We start from the raw sequence: 22,558 nt of genomic DNA, 5'->3' as shown, positions 1-22,558 counted from the left end.
AAAAAGTACTTAAGTGAATGAAAATTTAAAAAGTTCGTTTAAAGCAATAAAAATAAAAATCAAAATTAAAATCTTAAACGAGTGAGTAAATTCGAAAAGGCTGTATTTATGAAAAACTTTTCATGGATTTTGCACCTCAATAGTACACCACCTTTTCTTCTTCTTCTTTGTCAGCACAATAATCGCTTACGTGATTTTCGCCGAGTTTAACAAAGTGCGCCAGTCGTTTCTATTCCGTGCTAACCGGCGGTAGTTGGACACATCAAGTGCACCACTTCACAAGGCAATTATAGTGAATAAATTTGTGGCCAAAAACTCTCCGAACAATCACCGCAAAGCTCCAGCTGACTCAGTTCTCCTTCTAAAAATCGAAACACAAGAAAGTATTCGCCATATAAACTGAAGTTGATTGCGGAAAATGGGTCTGAAAATTAATTTCATGATTGGATTATTCATTAACACAATTTTTTCATTGTATTTCGGAAGAAACCTGCTCTGAAGGCAATACAATAAATTTTCCTCGCTGGTGACACTTAGTACCTTCTCTGATTTCGTGATTTGGAAAGAGTTCTTTACGATGTACGGTGTAGTTATCCTGGTTTCAAGTTTTCTCATCACAATCTTGTACCCAAGTACTCTGTTCCAAACGAGGGAGATTTTTTGTAGCCTTTGGATATACCATTGCAGCTTTGATGATGCATTATACATTTTCAACCCCCACATCCCAAAAAAAACAAAGAAAACAACATTTTGTGGATCATTAATGTTCTTTTTTGGATACTTTTTTGACAGAGTATATAAGAGGGATATAAACAACAACAACAACAACAACAACTAATTTTTGGCAACAAATACATCCCCTCCTTGAAAAAGAGATTTACCAGCCTTTGAAAGGGCAACGCTTACCCATCAGCGCTCAATCGAAGAGTTTCAGCTAATATCACATAAAAGAGATTTAAAATTTTATAAGGTACTTATCGTAAGGGTTTACGTGTAATCAGATTCAATAAAGACTTAATTTGTATAAACGTTTTTTTTTTTGGAAAAATATTTTGATTTGACTTAGCGCTTTTTACCTATTGAGAATTAAATGTCCAGGCTTTACTGAAATATTTTAACTGTTAAGCCTTCACGGTTTTAGCTTTAGTAACTATTTTAATAGAGATGGCATTATAATGCTAAATTTCCCTATGCAAGATCATTATTTTTTAAGCAAGAGCAGGAACAGCGAAAGAGCGATTCCATGCCTAGCGATCGAAGTATTTGGGATAGTGCCTTGAATTCTTCTGAAAATTGGTGTATTTGTAGGTTTGAGTATAAAAAGTCCAAAAAATTTAAGAAATTTCAGATTTATTTTATGTAGAAAATTTTGGTAGAGAGTTATTTAAAGTGAATTTTTTTGTTTCCTAATAATATTTTTGTAAATTTTAAGTTTTTTATTTTAATATCTTTTAATATTATTTTTATTACTGCATGAATGAATAAAGCCTTGAAAAAAATTGTTTCATGGTGGATAAAGCCTTATTTGATTATAGACCATATAAAAAAATTATGAAAAAGTTTTATATACTTTTGTTTACGGAAACATCTTTAAAAATTATTGTAAAGTATAAAAAACAGTTGAATAGCGGGAAAGTTATTATGCGTTGAAAAATATGAGTCTATCGACTTCATAACATTTTTTTACGTCGAAAAAGACTTACGTTTTACTCTGTTATCGTTGTTTGAAAATGAATCACACGCAGTTCAAATCTGCTTTTTCACCCACTTCCACAGAAGTGAGGCTATGTCGAAATGTCATAAAATCATAGAAAATTTCGTTTGCCTTTTTTTATTGCTAAATATATTTTTGATGGATAAAATAGTTCGAATTGTTTTTTAACATTTAATCTGGAAGTGAAATTGAATTAAAACTGCAATACCACATATGGGCTCATGTGCGGTAAAGGGGTAAGGAAATTTTTTTCGGAAAATTGTTTTGTTTTTTAAATATACGTATGTTTTTTGAAAAAACATTATATGGTTTTGGGAAATTTTTTGAAAAAATGATGTTTTTATTATAAAGTTTTTTGGAAAAAAATGTTTTGTTTTTGTAAAAATTTTCGGAAAAATTTCTTTTTTTGCTTTCCAACATTACATTTTTTTTAAATTTAATAGAATGAAATATGCTTTTCAATTGTTTCTTTAAAAAACAAAGTAATTTTTCGCTATATATTTTGAAAGAAATAACAAAAACTTATTTGGAAATAAAATTGAGTCAAAACTCAACTATGGGCTCATATACGGTAAATGGTTAAGTAAAATTTTGTTCATAAAGATAATTTTATATATATATATATTTTTAAAAATTTATTTTTAAGTATTTTTTTGAAAACCTAAAATTATAAGTTTTTGGGAATTTTTGAAAACAGAAATAATTTTTGTATTCCATATTTTTTTTGGAAAAAAATATTTTTTTTTTGTAAAAATTTTTGTGGAAGAAATTTTTTTGGTAATATTTTTTTGGAAAAAATATTTTTTTCGTAAAAATTGGTGTGATCTTTGTGGAAAACGACTCTTCTTCAATTTAAAATTCTTTCCAACACTTGTACAACTGCTTTTCTTTTTGTTTTTTTGTTAATTTGAAAGAATAAAATATGCCTTATGGAAAAAATTTTTTTTGGAACATTTTTGCTCAACATTAAAAAACAATTAATTGTTTTTTGTCGTTTTTGAAAAAGCAGATACCCATCTGAATATAATTCGAAAATTTATGGAAATCATATTGTACTATAAAAAACATATTTTTCTTTCAAACAACTGTTATTGAAAAATATAGTTTATCTGAAAAAGTAAAGGAAAACTTTGTAAAGATGTTGATAAGAAATGGATATATTTAACTTTAATAAACGCTATACCAAAATTTTTGAATTTTCTACAACGAAGAAAGCTTAAAATCAGTAAATAATTTTGAAACTTTTGTTAGTTCACGTGTTATGATACTAAAAGAAAAGCTAGAAAAAAATTCTAGATTTGCAATGTTTTTCTTTTCTTCACCAGACTCAGGAGGAAAGATTATAAAAAATCAACAGTATTTTTTAACAACTTTAAACTTGCACTTTATAATATTAAAATTGATTGGGCTATAAAATTGAGTGTTCAATTAACTCTTAATTCTGATAAAAAAATTTGAGCTTTTAAATTTTTCCAATTTTTCTAATTTCAGTATAAAGTTTGGAATATTAGATTGATCGGAAGTTTGTACTTCGACCTCATGGTCTTTTGAGTCCAGTTTGGCCTATAGATAAATATGAACTTTTGTTAGAAAATGAATTTTACTTTTATACAAAAATTGAATATTAACAAAAAAAATTTATAAAAAAAATGAATAAAAAATGGTGGAAACTGCTCGAAATGTTGAGGTATTATATTTTTTTGTGGGCTGTGCAATACCTGCAATAAAATTACTTTCCACAGAAGCTAATAAGGGATCCTCAAAAAGTGTAAAAAATACACAAAAAATCAACGAAAACTTTTTTTTATTGAAAAAGCAAGCATTTCATTTAAATTAGTAAAAAAATAGTTTAGTGCTAATAAACGATTTTTCATTTTCAGATGCTGTTTTGTTTTATTAAAAATGCCAATCAACTTGCTGGGAAAATGTTCGCTTAAAAATATCCTAACTCATATGTTCAAACACTGTAAAATAACTTTTGGCTGTGTGATTGATAAAGAAATAAAATAAATATTTAATATTAAGCCAAAAACTCTTATTAGTCGCACAAGAAATAGTGGGGTGCATCCAGTTGCCCAAACTAATTGACGTAAATACAAAATGACCGAATTGATTTGAAAATTCCCGCCCATTTCATCTCTCCTTGGATTCGTAAAAAGCAATTAAATCTCTTTAATTTTTCACATTACACACATATAAGCGGAATCATTAAAACTGAGAAATCGAAAGGCAGGTTGTTCGCTTAAGTCTTTCGTTTTAATTCAATTAGCACAATTAGAAAACGGCGGACACTAAAAGCGAGCAGGCATTTCGTCAATTATAACTCTCTATAAAGCTTTAACTTGAACAAACTGCCCCTGCTGATGTAAGATCCCTGCAGCGATAAACACCAACAACAAACATACAGACACTCACATTTATGCTACTCTTACCCAGAGTGCTTTGCTAGCAGTTATTCGCTCTGGAACGGTTATGCGCTTCAGCGAGTAAAGTGGCGGCTAAGCAGTGGAAAAATAGTCGAAAAGGCGACAGCTAACACAGCCTTGAAAAATCACCTTTCACACTCCACGCTACAATTAGCAGTTCAATGAACCGCTTGAGAGTTGCGCTAAGTATGAGCAAAAAAATATAAAGGAAGTTTAGAAGAGGCAAAAAATCAAAAAAACAAAAAAGTACCAGAAGCACAGAAACAATAACAACAAGAGAAATATTAGCAAAATAGACACTGTAATCATGGCAAAGCGAAGGAACTAACTAAAGCAGCGATGATGAGCAGATGAAGCGGTGGGTAGGGCAGTAAATGAAGCTTCAATTTAGATTTTAGAACACTTATTTTTGTTGTGGTAGTTGCTGTTCTTTTACCTCACTGTTCGTAACTGACAGTAGGCAGTGCATAATAGATAGAGCAGAAAAAAGATAATTAACTTTTTCAGTGTCCGCATTTACTAGCGATTGCCAAGCGCAAGTGCGAGTTAGAAGGAAATGAAGGCCCTACACTTGCAACAACAATAACAATAGGCGAATAGTTGGTGCGCACAAACGACGTCAAAAGTTTGCCATTGACGTGCATTCCCATGCTATTTGTATGTAAGTACGTAAGTGCGCAAATACATCTGATTGTTGTGTGTGAGCGTTGCGAGGTGTTTTTGTTTGTTGCTTCGATGCCGTTTTTTCTTTTTTTTTGCGATTTTCTCCGGTACTCTTCCGGCTAACGCTGCGACTATATTTGAGTAAGTGTAAAACAACAAAAAAAAGCAACAATATAACGTACATGTGTGTGTATGTGTTGTATATGCAACGGACTCATCGTGAACTCGAATGCACCCCATCAACAACACCAGCTCACAAGCCGTGAAAAATTCTTCGTACTGTCGATTGTAGGCTAAAGTTTTCTGGAAAAACGCGGTGCGAATTTTTTTCGCTTTATATTCGCACAAAATGAATGAATTTCTTTTTACTTGTTATGCTTCGTTGATTTCATGTTTTTTCCTTGTTTTTAAATAAATTTGTTTGCTTTATCGACACAACCGAGGAGTGGGAAAATATGCGAAAATCGCTTGCGTTGATAGTTGCATTGTCGATTTAAATATTATCAGCTTTAAATAAAAATAAACGTTTTACGATTCTGTGCAAATAAATGAAGGGGCGAAGAATTTATGCCTACATCGTAACTGCAATAAAAATGATAGGGTGCGCGTACATTGTTGGGAGGTGTCCGAACCGAGTTTGGCAATCAAAGTTTTTCCCAAAATAGGAGACTTAGACTTTCGCGCTACCTACGATTAACGGATTGCCTCTTTGAACAGCTTTTTGAAGCCAGAAATGCGCCTGAAGGTTCTACCATTGCCTGTCGAGGGGAGATGTCCATTATTAGAAAAAAAGATATTTCGATACATTTGACACTCAAAAGAAGCATTCAACAAACATTTCTTTATTTTGTTTATTTATTTCTTTATTCATTTATCAATTAAGGTATAACTTAAATAGATTACTAATACTCAGGCTTAAACAAAATATGGTGGGATGCTTTAGTCACAATTCAAAAAGTGTATCTCAAAACTAACTTAAAAGTCCCTCGTGAGTTAGAGAATATGCCTAAATTTATATGAAATTGGTTAGACTGCCTTACATAACGTGTAGAGGGTTCATTAGCCTAAAATGTGTCTTGTTATAAGGTGAATGGAACCTATGACTGAGTCTAAGTTTACGGGGATAATTGAAAGGTATTAATTCCAACAAGAAATGGAATTTGATATGATTTGTGGCTATGTCCTATTGGTAATACTAACAAAAGGCATCTACTTATATATGCCGGCAAGCTACAAGGCCAATGAAGCGAGTGAATTACAAATCTAGTGAAACGATTCTGAATCTTCTCAATTTTTAAAAATGATGCCATAAGGCATCGCATTGTTGTGCTGATACACCGATATGAGATCTGAAATTTAGAAGACAATCAAATCATGAACCAGTTTCTCAAAGGCTTTAGGTACGAGGTGTGTTCAAAAAGTATCGCGAATTTTTAATTTTCGCAGGTTGCGTATATTTGAATTTCGATTTTTTTGTGGCGATATGTTACTACTCATGTCTCTCACTCATGCCGACGAGTTCGGCCATTTTGAATGTTCAGTTAATTGTTGACAGCTGCTTTGCTTGCACGTGTTTCGGCTCGTCTTCGAATTTTACTTATTCAAAAAGATGGATCAAAGAACCTGTTTCAAATTTTGTGTGAAAAACGAAATGAAGTGCGCGGATGCATTCCAAATGTTGACTGTGTCATACGGAGAAGCTACTTTGGACCAAAGCAACGTTTATCGATGGTACAAAATGTTCTCAGAAGGCCGAGAAGATGTGAACGACGAAAAGCGTGCCGGACGCCCGAGCACTTCAATAACAGACGAAAAAATTGATGAAGTGAAGAAAATGGTATTGGCCAATCGTCGAATCACCGTTAGAGAAGTTGCTGAGGACCTAGACATATCGATTAGCTTGTGCAATTCGATTATTTCAATGATTGGGTCGTCGCAAAATTCGTACCAAAACTGCTCAATTTCGACCAAAAGCAACATCGCATGAACATTGCTAATGAGATGTTGGACTCTGTCCGCGACGACCCAAATTTGCTCCAGAGGTCATAGCTGGTGACGAATCGTGGGTTTATGGTTACAACGTGGAAACCAAAGCTCAATCATCTCAATGGAAGCTGCCGCACGAACCAAGACCGAAAAAAGCGCGCCAAGTTCGGTCGAATGCAAAAGTTTTCCTCACCGTTTTCTTCGATTGCAGGGGCGTTGCCACAGGATAAAACGGTCAATAAGAAATATTACCTGCCAGTTATGCGCAATTTGCGTGAAGCAATCCGCCAGAAACGCCCGATTTGTGAAAGAACAAAAATGGGCTCTTGCATCACGATAACGCCCCTGCTCACACATCGTTACTTGTGCGCAACTTTTTGGCTAAAACCACACACGAATGATGCCAGAGCCACCGTATTCACCAGATTTGACCCTCAGTGACTTTTTCCTGTTCCCGAAACTGAAGAGGCCCATGAAAGGACGACGCCACGTTTCGATTGAAGAGATAAAGACGGCATCGAAGAAGGAGCTGAACAAGATAAAAAAAGTGATTTTTTGAAGTGCTTCGAAGATTGGAAAAACGTTGGCAAATGTGCATAATATCTCATGGGGACTACTTTGAAGGGGACAAAATAGATATTAATGAATAAATAAATAATTTTTGAAAAAAAACATTAAATTCGCTATACTTTTTGAACACACCTCGTATACTAGAGAGTTTGCAGATCCGGTGATAATTCTGGACATCCGACTTGCTTGTATTGATATCATAAAGATTTTTTCCAATTATGTAAAAATTCACCAGAAGAAAAGGTTACTTATTATTTTTCTGTATGTCCGATAACGATTCCTCAATTAATGCTTCTTATCCGGAATTCCGGTGCTCTTCTTTTGCCGTTTATAAAATGCCAAAAGGATTTACTATATTCTTTTATGTTCACTCTCTACTTTAGAAATGTACTCGTAGTTCTGATATAGAAATTCGTTCAGAACATCAAACTCTTCTTGCAACCGATTGCGCGTTTTATAAAGTCCTGCGATCTTTTTACATTTGCGGTATAGTTCACATGCTTTGGTTTTTTTATTGTTAAGATGAATAGCATTACACCAGGCCGGTTTGGATTTGATTTTTTACAGGCGCTTTAGGAACGACCAAATGAATTGCTACTTCCAGCATTTTTTACGAAAATATCGTAGAACTGCAACTGTTTAGGTTTACTTAAGACAGATACTCAATCTACCAAATTTAAATCTATCAAATTTCAAGAACTTGTAATCAAAAATCGTATCTTAGGACTGCTGGATTTGTCAGACGATTCTGAATGGGAACAAATATTTATAATATATTACAATATTAATACTAAGCTTTACTCAAATTTATAGTACACCTCTAGCCAGCGAAATATTTTGCAGTAAATAATTTTTCAAGTGAAACTTCTTAGGGGTCGATGTACCAGCGAGAATGGAGAGTAAAATTTCAAGGCCATGCAACGTTTTGGGCATTTTCGTTCCGCGAGAGAGAAAAAGGATATAACGTAGAGGGAAAGGAGAGAGAGAGCTATACCTTAGATACCTTAGATATATAATATCTTATATACACTTTAGGCTATTGGTGCCTACTGTTGGCGCGTTTTTTGCTCCCAATTTTTTCGGCGGTGCCTACTTTTTGGCACTTATTTCCGTTTCCTGGCTAGTGCTTGTGCGTACTATAAAGGGCTATCCATTCCAATGTCGGATTTATTGGTATTGTCTTCCGGTAATTTGTGCCGTTGCTGCGGTCCTGGAATCGCTGCGTTTGTGCGTGTGATAAACGCTCGGAGTAGTGCGCGCTGTTGCCACGGTTTGTGTCCGGCGTTTAACTACACTGGTCGACACTTCTCCTTTTTTTGTAAATTTTGTCTATTTGTATTCTCTGCAAATGTTGTGAATTTATTCAGGCATTTATTCTTTCTCTCTCTCTCTCTCTCTCTCATTCTCTCTCGGATCTCTCCCTCTTTCTTTGTCTGCCTTGAAAGTTTCACTTCTGTTCTGCCCGAGAGAGAGATTTGACTGCTGAAAGCAGAAGAACACCAACAACAACTGCAATAGCGGGCAATGCGACCAGATGTTAAAAAAAAGGAAAGCTAAATAAAACTGAGTGAGTTATTGAACTAATTTTTAAAAAATTTATATTTTACAAAATTATAAACATTACTTTTAATTAGAAGATACTAGAAAAATGTCATGAAGGAAAAACTAAAACTCCGAGACTAAATAACAAAATAAAAATCTTAAATCAAGTTACGAAAATGGTAATCTAGCTGGTGCTAAAACGACGTAACTCATTATCAAATTCGCTGAGAGGCGAAAGTAGCGGTACCACGATAGGTGCCATCTCATTATTCTTTCCATCATGATATGAAATTATTTATCATTATTATCTACGAATAGTTCAGTACGACTGAGCGAAATGTGAGAAAATTAATTCTTCGAAAATAAAATCGAAAAGTTTAAGTAAAGAATATGAATATGCAATATAAAGGATATATTCCTGTTTGAAATTTAGCTCGTTTGAAAGGGCGTACTTTGGGCTTTAATTTTTCATAATATCTTAGATCTTTATTTTCCCTTTGAGCAATTTTCCTTTCAATTTACATGAGTATACGTATTTTTGTAATTAATCAATTCTAAAAATTTCCAAATACAGCTAAGATGAATAAAATACAATAAAGTTCAGAACCCTACAGTTGCATTTATTCGACAGAGACAAAGTTTGGTTTCGCAGGGCTTTTTAATTTATGTATTTAACATTGCAATGCAGATGTAAGAAATACTTTTAAACTAAGTGCGCTTTTACTATGCAGAATAGCTAAATCTCCACATCACAACAATATACTGAATAAAAAAAGTATCTGAAAAAAGTGAACTCAACTTCTTTTACTCACAAAGGTTATGTTTTTATGTTGTTGTGCCCTTCAGTTGTAAATATGTTGTTGGCTTCAATATGATTGACTTTCGAATCAATTACCTTTCAAGTTTGGAGTATAATAAACTACTGAAGCCAATATGTCTCTCTCACTTTAGTGCAGCATATTGAGGAGGGCTCTCACTCTCTGTTTACAAGCACTTTCACTCAGATGCTGAGTTAGTGTTGCGCAGATTATGTTGTAGCTTTTTATGGGAGTAGCAACAAAGGATTAGTGAATTAACTGTTTTAGGGGTATAATTTATACTATACACATACGCAACTAAGAATGAATGAGGGGAAACTGGGGTAAATTTGATTATGAGGTGCATGTGACTGTGAAGTCAAATCGGACTTTTGAAGTTAAATCGGTACAAGCAATGAAATTTGTGATTTGGGAACAAAAGATTAAACAACAATAACCTTCGGGAAAACAATACTGTTTTATTGCTTTTTAAGATTGATCAACCACAACTTGTGAAATACAACTTCACAAAATGGTCAAATTTATGTCAATAATTAAATAAAAGCGGTAGAGGAAACGATTTTTTTTAATTATTTTTAATTATTTTTTTATTAAACATACAGATGCTACATGGGAAAATACATTTTGGTAAGACCGCTAGCAGTGCCACCTGTTACAATCAGTGAAAAACGTTTGGACGATTTATGGTTTCGCTTAAGAAATGAGAAATTTTCTTCAGACAACTTTTTAAATAAATTCATATAAAGAAGTTTTCGATTTATTTGCATTAATCATAAAAGGCAATTACGTGCAGTCACTCACACCTTATTTATTTTTTTTTTAAGTGTTTTTGATTTCATAATATTTTGCAAACATGGAAAAACAGAATATGCAGACATCTTTTTATTTTTGCCCATTTCATTTCTCAATATAAAATACGAAAAAGTGCCCTCTCATTTGATTCTAATATTTACAAGGAAAAATACATACAAAGAATTCACGCCCTAGCTTAAATGGTACAGTTGAAAAACAACAACTATTTATTTCTAATTTCTAAGATTTTAATGTATTTAGTACTGTCAACTACACTTGACAATTCCAGCAGGGGATGACAGCCGAACGAGTTAGAGAGCGCGAGCTAGGGGAAAGGGGAGTCAGCAAGAATGATAGAATACAAGATTGCGCTTTCCGAATTCGCCGTGTCGTAAGAGCCCACGAGTAAACTAACAAAAGTAAGGGGAATTACTTGTTTGTGAAGAGGAAGAGTAGGCGAAAGCAATTGAAATTTCTCGCCATTACGCCTTCCGCATAAAATCGTTAACAAATTGCATTTGGAGGCTTTATATTAATATGTGCTTTCACAATATAAGACACAGCACTTCGTTTTCATTAGTTTGCTTAGTTTAAATCTCACAAATCACAATATTACCAAGCCGTTCACTGAATTTTCAAAAACAAGTAATTTTTCCTCCTTTTTATTTCTTTTGTATTGCGAAGGGAGCTGACGTCGGACTTGTCAAAATCGCGAAAAATAAAGTAATTGTTTTTGTCAAAAAATTAATTTTTTCTTAATGTACATATATTTAAGAATATACACAGAAAATTTAATATCGTTCTGGTGAATATTTTCGAAGTTACACGCAAATTTGAAAAGGCGTTCCAGAGTGCTTTTTATCCTATGTAAAGTGCTTTTCAAACTTTAAACGCTTTTTTCTCAAAATGGTGACCAACATTACTTGAACACGGCTAAGCCGATTAGTCTCAAATTTTAACACCAGCTTCCTTAATATATTTTTTAGTAATTTTGTCAAAAAACTTTATTTTGCATATTCCTTCGATTAATTCCTAGATTAAAAATTATTTATTTATTTAAAAATTATTTTAACGAAATCTGTTTGGTTTTTTAATTTCAAAGGATCTAGTTAAGAGATATAGTGTTCAACGCAAAACATCGTTTTTGAGGGGAGTTCCCGGAGATCAGCTGTAGCTCCTTTCCAAATAAATATTTTTACTAATACTAAGTCTTAAAATACAGTTAAAAGATAATATAATATGTGCACAAATTTTTAGATCAATAAATAAATAAAAAGTTTTCTCGAAAAAAATTCTGGAAAATTCGCTTTTTTCGACCTTTTAACTGTATATAATCCCTTAATGACGCCACCTGCACTACACAATTCGCCTTGTTGGACACTAAGTTTTTGATTGGCATCGGTAGCGCACGGCCGAGTCGCTAGTCTAGAACTCTGTTATTGAGTTTAATAATATACTATTTCTCTTTTACTATTTAATAAATTTTCCTTAATCATTATCACCACTGGAATAAGGGATTCTCTCTAAACAACTACGACACTATAGTCTATACGGATGGAAGTAAAATGGGCTGCGGTGTTGGAGCTGGTATATATTCCCATAGACTTAAAATTGAAAAATCTGTGAGTCTCCCTAATGCCTGCAGTGTCTTTTAGGCGGAAGAACTGGCAATTGGGGAAGCCTGTAGGCTACTAATCGCAGATTTCTCTTTTAAGGGCAATATCGCTATTCTCTCGGATAGCCAAGCTGCAATCCAGGCACTGGGTTCGGCTACTACAACCTCTAAAGTGGCGGAACAAAGCAGGTATAGCCTCACCATCTTGAGTGAAAACCATAAAATTACCTTAATCTGGGTCCCGGGACGTAGGAACATTGAAGGTAACGAAAAAGCAGATGAATTGGCAAGAGGGGGATCTGCCATGAATAACGCTCTTGCAGAATCGGTATTCACACCATTAGGTGAAGTCAAGAGTACAATTTCCATAAAATACCTCCGAATCGCAGACTGTAGGTGGAAAGTGCAGACGAAATGCAAAATTAGCAGAACGTTATGGCCCATCTAGAACCTAAGCAATCATCGGCATTAATAAGCATGAAACGACGGGACGCCTGGCGTCTAACGGCAGTCATAACTGGCTTTTGGTCTATCGGAGAGCAAACAGCCAAAATGGGTACCCCTCACAGCACATACTGCCACAGTGGTAAACAACCAGAGAAAAAGGAAACAATCTTCCATTTCTTCTGCGTTATGGGAATAGAGAATGTCAACTCTGGGTAAACCATTGCTCGCGTGTCTCGAGCAACTGTCTGGCTTAGCCGTCAACCGCCTTATAAGGTTCCTGAACCACACAGACTGGATATAGTCATGCTGTAAATAACCGTTAAGCAAGTTGGTAACGAGGATGTGGCAACAAAATGGTGCCGAAGCGCTAGTTGGAAACTGGAAGAATCACCATTTTAACGAACCAACCAACCAACCATCACCACTAAAGTCAGGCCTTTGATTATTTCTGCTATTCTGATAGTACTTTGTTGGGTATCCTTTATTACCAATTACAGCTTGAAGTCTACGTGGCATGGAGCCAACCAAGTTTTTTGTGTATTCTGATCTAATTTGGTTCCTCTCTTCAAGTGTCGCTGTTGTATTCTTCTTTTTTTTCTGATCAATTGGATTTCTCTTAATGGATAATGGAAGTGTTCCTGAAATAATTTATCAGGTATTTCGGATGGAAATACATTAAAATATTTATGTATTTCAATAAAGTGGTTAAATGTGTCGGTGACTGTCAATTATGTTAATCGGTAAATGAGAGAAGGTTCTAAATTACCTACAATTTTAGTCAAAAAACTCTTTCCAACCGAAATTCTCCACCTTCCTGCTTTTGACTCATGTACATTTGAAGGTTGAGAAAAATTATAATGAGTCATGGCGAAAAGATTTTGTATGGTGTGCCAATATCAGCGAATTTGACAGAATCAACGAATGGGGGGACCTAGCTAGAGTTATGAATCGGTTTGTTTACGAAAAACTAAGAGTGTGTTAGTGATATAAGAAAAAAAATAGCAACGGCAACGAAGTCCGTCTGAACAACGACACATTTGACATATTTGAGCCCCAAATTTTACTCCTCCCCTAAAATGTGCTTATTTATTAATGACCAGTCTGCCCCAAAATATACTCCATTCTCCAGTTGCCTTGAAAGTGCCTTCGTAAACCCTCCAAAACCTATTCACTCACTTATTTACTTAAGTGCGCGCATAAGTGTGCATAATTCAGCTAAGTATGAATATACAAAAAATATGTTTGTGCCCACCTGCCACAAATTTCCATAATTCATGCGCACGCGCTGGTATCGCACCACTCATGGAATGCTTCAAACGCACACACACACACATACAAAAATACCAAAACATGGCCTCTACTCGTATGTCTGCATGTGACTCGTTGTGTGCGCTTGTGCTCATTGACGGTTCATTCGCAGCACCGCAACACGCTGTGAAGTCGCTCGCACATATTTTTCGATATTTCGTATTTTTTGTAAATATTTCCTTTTGCAGGCAATTTACCAATTTCAGCACGGCAGCAAGGTGGCAGCAGCCGTTAGGCCGGTGTTACAGTTGCATTATGCAGCCTGCCCATAAAAGGCTGTGCCGCGTGCAGTGCTGCGGTGCAATATTATGTGGCATGCAGCAAGGCTCAGGTAGTTAGTGGAGGCACTTTGGTATTTTGACCAACTGCTGAGCTTGTTTGGGACACAAGTGCGCATATAGAAATTTGCAACAATTTTCACTAAACGAAAATGAGCAACAAATGTGCGCATGTGCAAATGAATGGCAGCCGCTCAAATATGGAGGCATAGAATGAGGAATGAAAATTCAAAAATGCATGAGAAGGCGCACAAATGGCAAAGGCACAAGCTTTTGGGGGAAAGAATCCATGTCGCAGCACTAAATTAAAGTTGTTGATTTGTCCTTTTTGCTGCGAGTGAGTTTCGAATTTGCATAGCTCTCATGACTGGACGGTGTTGACGTGCAAATCAGTTGGCATTTGATGTTTGGTTTTTGCATAGAAATGCAGTTTTTTATTATTTTCTTTATTTGCCAAGTGAATTGGGCAACAACAAACAAACGTTTCCTGCAACAGTTGTTGCAGATTCCCAGCAGATTTTCGTGTACATTTGATTTGGAATTTCTATGCCTCAGCAAGCGTTGAAAACTAGAAAATTTGAAAATTACCCTTAATCAGCTTAGAAAAAAAACTATGGCAAGATGGCAGGGCAACAAGCAGCAGCCAAAATAGTGCAAAGCTGGCATTATGCCGCAGCGATGGACGACTTGACGCGACTTGGTTGCCAATGATTTGGAGCAGCTTCGCCTGGTTTGGTCTGCGAAAACGTGCCGGCGATGTCATTGCAGCAATTTGTGGAGCGTAGCGAATTGATAGCGTACAGCCGGCAGATATTTTCGCAGATGGAAAAAAGCAGGAAAATAAGAGGAGCAAAAAACTGAAAGTAGGAAAATAACCAGGTCGGCTGACCTGTGGATACTTAAATTGCATTACTTGGCATGCTTGGGAATTTTTCCGCTACCAGCTACTTAGTTTTCTTTTTGTAAATGAAGCGGATCGAAGTGACTGAGTAAAACTAAAGAAAGAAAAAGCAAAGAAGAAAAAATTAAAACAAAGTCAATAAAAAGTCAAGTTTTTGGGTATCTATTAGGGTGGTCCAAAAAACTCAAGTTTTTTTAGAGACCTAGGGACCCTCTCATTTTGTTACATCTAATAAAATAATAATCTATGCAAAATCTTAGCACCCTAGAACATATAGAAGGCAGTGCTCAACAACGTTTAGTTTTCATAAATTTCTATAAAAAACTCATACTTTCGGGTAATTAACGCCTTTTTTTGTTTCAGGTTTGAACTATATTTCAATCAAAATGACTGCTCTTAAGACGCGTCAGGCGGACAGTGTTTACTTAATTGGTGTTAAGGACTTAGAACCTTTAACAAAGAAGAACCAACTTCCTACAACAAACAGCGTTGAGCACTGCCTTCCAAGTGACTTATGACCTTGAAAATTTAGCTCTTTACTTCTTATATCAAATAGAAAAGAATTGGGGGGTCCCTTGGCTTTTACATCCAACTTGAGTTTTTACCATAGGATCTTGGACCACCCTAGTATCTATGCATTTGCTTAGAATGAAGAAAACGAGACTGCAGCGATTATGCGTAGAAATTTCGCAAGACGCTGCTAAAGCTGAGGTTTTCTGCTTCTTTGGGTAATTGAAAGAGCAGTAATGCAGCAGCGGCTAGATGCCGGATAGTAGCGAAATGTATTTATAAACTTTTTTTGTTAGAATTATTTTTTCAGAATTTTTTTTCAGTATTATTTTCAGAATTTGTTTTTTTTTCAGAACTTTTTTTGTTTAGCATTTGTTTGCTCCTTATTGCTGTTGTTCAATCAATTCACCAGGCCCCGCCAATGCGGCGTAGTCACCGATCATCATCGTCTAACTCATCTAACGGTAGGCCCAGGAAACGTGCTCTATTCCAGTGTGCTTGTGCATAGCATAGCTGTCGGAACTCTTCTGCACAAAATTAACAAAAAAAAACCTCCTTATCTACTTGCAGGCAATAGCAAATCGCCGCGTACATTTCACTCATGGAAAAATTGCTCATAAATCCCATTCGCGGCCCGCAGGCGGCATAAAAGTAAAGGTCTCCGCATTTTGTGGCATCAAAAATGGAAAAGACTCTGAACCCAAGTTTTAGAGGGTTGATAGAGCACACAAATAATATAAATAAATGCTTTAAATTTGAAGAATTTTCCATGATTCTGGTTCTTCGTGATATATTTTGGTACTTAATGATTTTTACTGAAAATTTATGAAGGGAAGCATAGAAAAAATGCCAGTTTCTACATATAATTTTCAAAATACAATAGTTTGACAGTGCATCGTTGGCCATTGCACAGGCCAACCGAATTTAAAAAAACCTTGCAGCAAAAAAAAAAGAAAAACAAATTATAAAAAAAATCGATCTGACATACAAACCATAAAAATTAAAAAAAACATTTTTTCTTAGTTAAATCTATTTTAAATAAAATTGATAAGTATTTCCTCCTTAAAAGTAAAAATACCTCTATTAAAATTTACTCTTTTTCATTAAAAAAATTCAATGATAACAGCCTATTTCATTTTCTGTTTTGTTTTATTTAATTTAAATGTTTTTTTTAATTTTAAATCAAATGTTTTTTTTTAGTTTTAATTTAAAATTTTAATTTTTTTTTAATTTTTTTATTTTGATTTAATTTTTTTTTAACTTTTTTTATTTTGGTTGGTTGGTTGGTTGGTTTCAGGGTGACCCCGCGTCGGAGTGCCACATAGACCGCAAGTTGGGTCCGTTGTGTTGCCCTAGAGCTCATTATTTTAAATGATTTCCTCACCTAACCGAGATTTTTATTGTAGATTTTGGTCAAAGATATTAATTCGTTTCGAAAATTTGATGAGAGATTCGATTTTCAGGTCCGAGAGTACTGAAAGATTGTCAATTGTTGGAGAGCCTAGAAGAGCGAGTCGACTTCTGGCTAGACCCGGACAACTGCACAGCAAATGTCTGCTCGATACTTCCTCATCTTCGTCCTCGCAGTATCTGCACAGGTCGTGTTGAGGAACCCCGAGCCGACGTGCGTGAGTGCCCAAAAGGCAGTGGCCGGTGATAAGAGATGTTACATGCCTTAGTTCGTGTTTCGAAAGACTTATAAGGGTTTTTGTCTGTTTCAGATTGTAGGATGGCCAGATTTGTCTGGTCGTAACGCAAGTAGTTTCCACTCGCCACCTCCGATCAGCAATGCTGTGAAATTCTCGATCGATGAGCATTTTACATGTTGAGAGCGGAATGTGGATTGTGGGTAAGTTACTAACATATGATTGCGCAGCTCCAGCTCTTGCGAGCTCATCAGCTTTGCAGTTACCTTCGAATCCACTGTGACCCGGTATCCAGATAACTTGGACAGAATTCTGAACACTTATCTCGTTAAGAGATAAGAGACAGGATCGAACCACATCTGAGTGGGTATAAGAGGAGCTGAGTGCTCGAACGGCCGCTTGACTGTCGGTGAAAAAGCGGATATCCTCTAGTGATATTCTATTTTCTAAGAGAGTTTTCGCAGCATACCAGATAGCGCATACTTCCGCTTGGAATACGCTACAGTAGTCGGGTAATCTAAATGATAGATTGATGTGAGGGGAATTGGAAAAGATTCCAAATCCCACTTTGCCGTCTTGTTTTGAACCATCTGTATATATAGTCAGAGGGCCATCGATTTCGGTAAGATTTGTCTTCCATTCTTCCCTAGTTGGGAGTGAACAGGAGAATAGCAAGGGTGGTGATGGAAGACTTACATGATAGTCTATGTCGGAAGAGATAACAGTGTTCCTGTTCAGTATGGCCGAATGGCCAAGATACTTATTCCATTTCGATATAGCATTCATGCGTGTCGCTGCTTTCGCTGCAATCGCTTTGCCAGCCAGATCGATAGGGAACAAGTGAAGCAACGTGTTTAGAGCCTTAGTAGGTGTTGTACTTAAGCATCCTGTTATCAGAAGGCAGGCTGTTCTTTGAACTCGATCAATTGTGGCTACTCTACACCGTTTTTCGAGTGCTGTCCACCATACAACCACACCGTAGAAGAGTATCGGTTTGATGATCGAGGTATATATCCAATAAATGATCCGAGGTGAAAAACCCCAGGTTTTGCCTATAGCTTTCTTACAAGTATAGAGAGCTATGAAAGCTTTTTTACATCTGTTTTCGATGTTCAATTTCCAACTCAACTTCCTATCTAGAATAACTCCTAGATATTTAGCTGAATCAGATAGAAGTAATGATTCCCCTTTTAAAGTTATTGTTTGCAGTGGAGGAGATTGTTGTTTCCTATTGAAGAGAACAAGATCTGTCTTTGCTGGATTCGCATTTAGTCCGCATTCGGTGCACCATTTTGACAGAATATTGATTGAGCGTTGCATGAGCTCAGTGAGGGTATTCAGGTGTTTGCCTGACACGCAGAGAGCAATGTCATCTGCATAGGCTACAACCTTGCAGCCTGCTTTTTCGAGATTTCGAAGCAAACTGTTTACAGCGAGATTCCAGAGAAGGGGTGAAAGTACTCCGCCTTGAGGAGTGCCTTTGACGGCGTACATTCTCATGCGGCTTACCCCAAGCTCTGAAGTGATTATTCTATTTTGGAGCATTTGTTCGATCATCTTTCGGATGGAGTAATTGATACCCAATTTGGCAATTTCAGACAAAATAGCGTTGGGTTCAATATTATTAAAAGCACCTTCTATGTCCATAAATGCGACAAGAGAGTACTCTTTATTGTGAAGGGAAGTTTCCACTGTTTGCACCAGTGAATGAAGTGCCGTTTCAGTCGATTTCCCTTTAGTGTAGGCATGTTGTGCCTCAGAGATCAACTTAGTATCAAGTTGGGTTTTGATTTGCTCATCTAAGACTTTTTCAAAAGCCTTTAAGCAAAAAGAGGTTAGGCTAATGGGCCTGAAGTCGTTTGGTTTGCAGTGTGAAGGCTTTCCCGTTTTCGGAATGAATACTACCTTCGATTTCTTCCAAATTGTCGGAAGGTAAGAGAGATTTAAACACTTGTTAAAGATCCTTGTTAACCAAGGCAGTAGAATTTCCAGTCCTTTTTGAAGTTCTGCTGGAATGATGTTGTCAGGACCTGGTGATTTAAATTTTTTAAAGCTTAGTATTGCTGTGGAGATGCTATTAGAGCTGATTAGATCTGATCTATTCCCATAATTACTCTGAAGAGTGCTGGGAAGTGCAGGTAAGTTGGCAACACAGCCTGGAAAGTGAGATTCTAGAAGTATTCTAAGAGTGTGGTCAGTTGAAGTAGTCCAAGTTCCATCTTGAGTCATGATAAAACTGGGAGAGACTGGGTTTGATGCAAGAATCTTGCGTAGTCTGCTTACTTCTGAAGTGTTCTCTAATTCTTGAGTGTATGATCGCCAGGATGTGCGTTTTGCACTTCTGACAGCTTTCTTAAAGTCTTTGAGACTTTGTCGATATTCTTCCCATTCGTCTGTTATTTTAGATTGGTTAAAGAGTTTCCGAGTTCGATTGCGAAGTTCTGAGATTTCTGGAGTCCACCAAAAAGGTTTATGCTTACCTCCTGTTTTTGTCAGGGGGCAAGATTGTCGTGCTGCGCTTTGACACGTCTTCGTTATCATGTTGACAGCGTTTTCGATATCGTTTTTATTTGCCATTTCAAACTGCCTGATATCAGGAAGTCCATTGGCAAGATGTTCTTTATATTTGATCCAATTCATACGTTTTTTGTTAAGGTACTTCATGGGTTTTGCCGTTTCGGTTTTTAAAGTGAATGTTATATATTGGTGGTCGGAAAAAGAGTGCTGTTTATCAACGCTCCAGTCCTGCACCAGTTGTGTACATGATTCGCTAGCAAGAGTAATATCGAGTACCTCTCTTCTAGACGAGTTAAGAAACGTAGGGACATCACCTCTATTACATATATCAAGCTTATTCGCTAGAATATAATCAAAAAGTTGCTCACCTCGTGTGTTGTTGTTTGTACTGCCCCAAACAGTATTATGTGCATTAGCGTCTGCTCCAATAATGACGCGTTTCTGGATCAGATGCGCCGTATTGACGAGCCTCCTCACTGCTTCAGGAGGAGGCGCCTCCGCTGCGTCGTAAGGCATGTAAGCCGACACAATCCAAATCGGGCCGTGGACTGCTTCAACCTCAATGGCAGTGGTGTCAGCATTGCTAAAGGGAAGAAGAAAAGCATTAATATGTTTTCGAATGAGAATACAAGAGCGCGATCTAACGTTAGCCTCACCTTGAAACAAGGTGTAGTGCGTATCTTTCAGGCCGCATATCTTGTTGTTTGATATCCAAGGTTCTTGGATGAGAATGATGTCTTCTCTGAGGTCAGAGAGACGAAGAATGAGGGCTGCCGAGGCAGCCTTAGAGTGGTGCAGGTTAATCTGCAGCACTTTTAGACGGACATTCAACGACTGTGGCGTTCGCGTCATCACCGCTATCTAAAAGACTATCCTCGTCCTCGAGTTGAATGTTAAATAAGTTTCCCACAAGTTCGCTGTTTGATTCCGAGTCGGACTCAATCGTCGAAGCTTGTGAGAGAGGCTTATCGACATCCATCTTGGGGGCCGCCGTACTCTCTTCGCTGGGTGCGAGGAGGTTTTTCGGCTGATAGGTCCAGATGGTAGCTGTAGTGAACCCGAATGCCACAATCCCCTTGCGGTCGTCCAGTGCTTTAACGCTTTCCTGGTCCAGGAGCAACGTGACATGTCTGGAGTTTCCTGAAGGCTCTTCCACCTTAACTACCCTCCAGTTTTCGGTGGGTAGGTTCGGGTTTCCGACCTTCAGTAGCTCCAGGATGGTTTCCGGATCGGATGGCTCTACAGGTATTCTTGCTCTGCCGCGAGGTTTGTTGGGAATTTCGCTCTTCTTGATTAGTTGGAGCTTCGCTCCGGGCCACACCTCGCCGAGTCGGTCGAGGGCCTTGCCGTACAGGCTGACAGAGCGTTGATCTGAGCAAGCGATCAACTTGACCCTTGCTTGGAACCAACCCGCGTCAGAGCAGAAAGGAGGGGGTCCTGGGTTCTGCTTCAGAACGTCCAGGTAGCCCAACTGAAGTTTTCTCTCCACAATCTTCCAGTTTGATGGAGAGATGAAACCGTCAGGGTGGCTCTTATCCACCACCGCCATGACCAGACTATCTCTGGCAACTTCGCAGAACTTGCGTAGTTTGACCTCAGAGGAAACTTTATGCTTCTTGGGGTCGTTGGAGCTATGAGGATCCTCTGAAGACCGCTGCCGCTTAGCTGCACTCGGTTTATCTTTGGACGCCTCATAATTCCGAAGGAACTCCCGGGCCCAATCGAGAGTTGACTTTTGCTGGTCGGACAGCTCCTCCTCAGGGGTTTTGCCGAACTTTTCCATAAGGAAAGTGGCGCGTCTTCGATCTCTGTATCGACGGAGATGAGGAGGGATGGGTTTTCTGGAGACTTCTGTCCGACTTGTTTTCCCAGTTTCTGGCAAAACAGATTTGGTGATCACTTGGTTTTCCGCAACCGAGTCGGTTTTGGAGGAAGTAGAAGCCTCAAGGGAATGCGGTGGTGTCTCTGTGACGGTTTTGCTCTTAGCGAGCACTTTCGCCACCGAAGGGGTGGTTTTTGACCCCGCCATAAGTTTGGTGGAGCCAAGGGGTCTTCCGCGTCGGGAAGGAGTTTGTTGTGTTGTTTGTTTTTTGTTTGTTAATTTGTTCATAATTTTGCGGTGCGGTCACTCAGCCGACGTGTCAGCAGTCGTAACCTGGGATTTAGATAGGGAAATAATGGGGTCCGCCACGCCAGAGCCCTATGCCGTGGTAAGTCGAATTGAAACTGGGGTGCGACAGGTGCCCCAGAGTCCGCATACTAGCGACTTAGCTCACCCTAAGCCATGCATCCCTCGGCGTATGCTGTTCCACCTTGGATTGGTAGCCTTTGATATAAGGGAGTGGCCTTCTCCCCGTGAGTCTATGTTTATTCCATTCGTATTAGCAGAGACATGACCTACTAATACGAGTGGCTTCTCGCCATCCACCGAAGTGGATATGGGTCACTGCTAGCAATTACGGCAGTTACGGCACGCGTGCAGTAACACTGCACTACATGTTGTTCCCCCTACCATAGTTGTTGGTTGACGAGAACTAGGCTTTATTCGCGAGTAGGCTTTTACCGAGGCCACCTACTTAACCACAGAAGATAACTGTGGCGTACCCTATCCACCACCTGGGACGCGCCGCAATAGGTGCCCAACCAAAAGGGTTTTTTATTTTGATTTAATTTTTTTTTAATTTTATTTTAATATTTTTTAATTTACATATTATTTACATACATTTTAGTTAATTACATATTTGCTCTAAAAAAATTTTTATTCAATGCTTATGGAGGCAGTTCTTGATACCTCGGAATCGTTCAAAAATATTAGGCAAAGTAAA

This window comes from Anastrepha obliqua, chromosome 5, assembly GCF_027943255.1.
Source record: "Anastrepha obliqua isolate idAnaObli1 chromosome 5, idAnaObli1_1.0, whole genome shotgun sequence".
Classification (NCBI taxonomy): domain Eukaryota; kingdom Metazoa; phylum Arthropoda; class Insecta; order Diptera; family Tephritidae; genus Anastrepha; species Anastrepha obliqua.
This window is presented reverse-complemented; position numbering follows the sequence as displayed.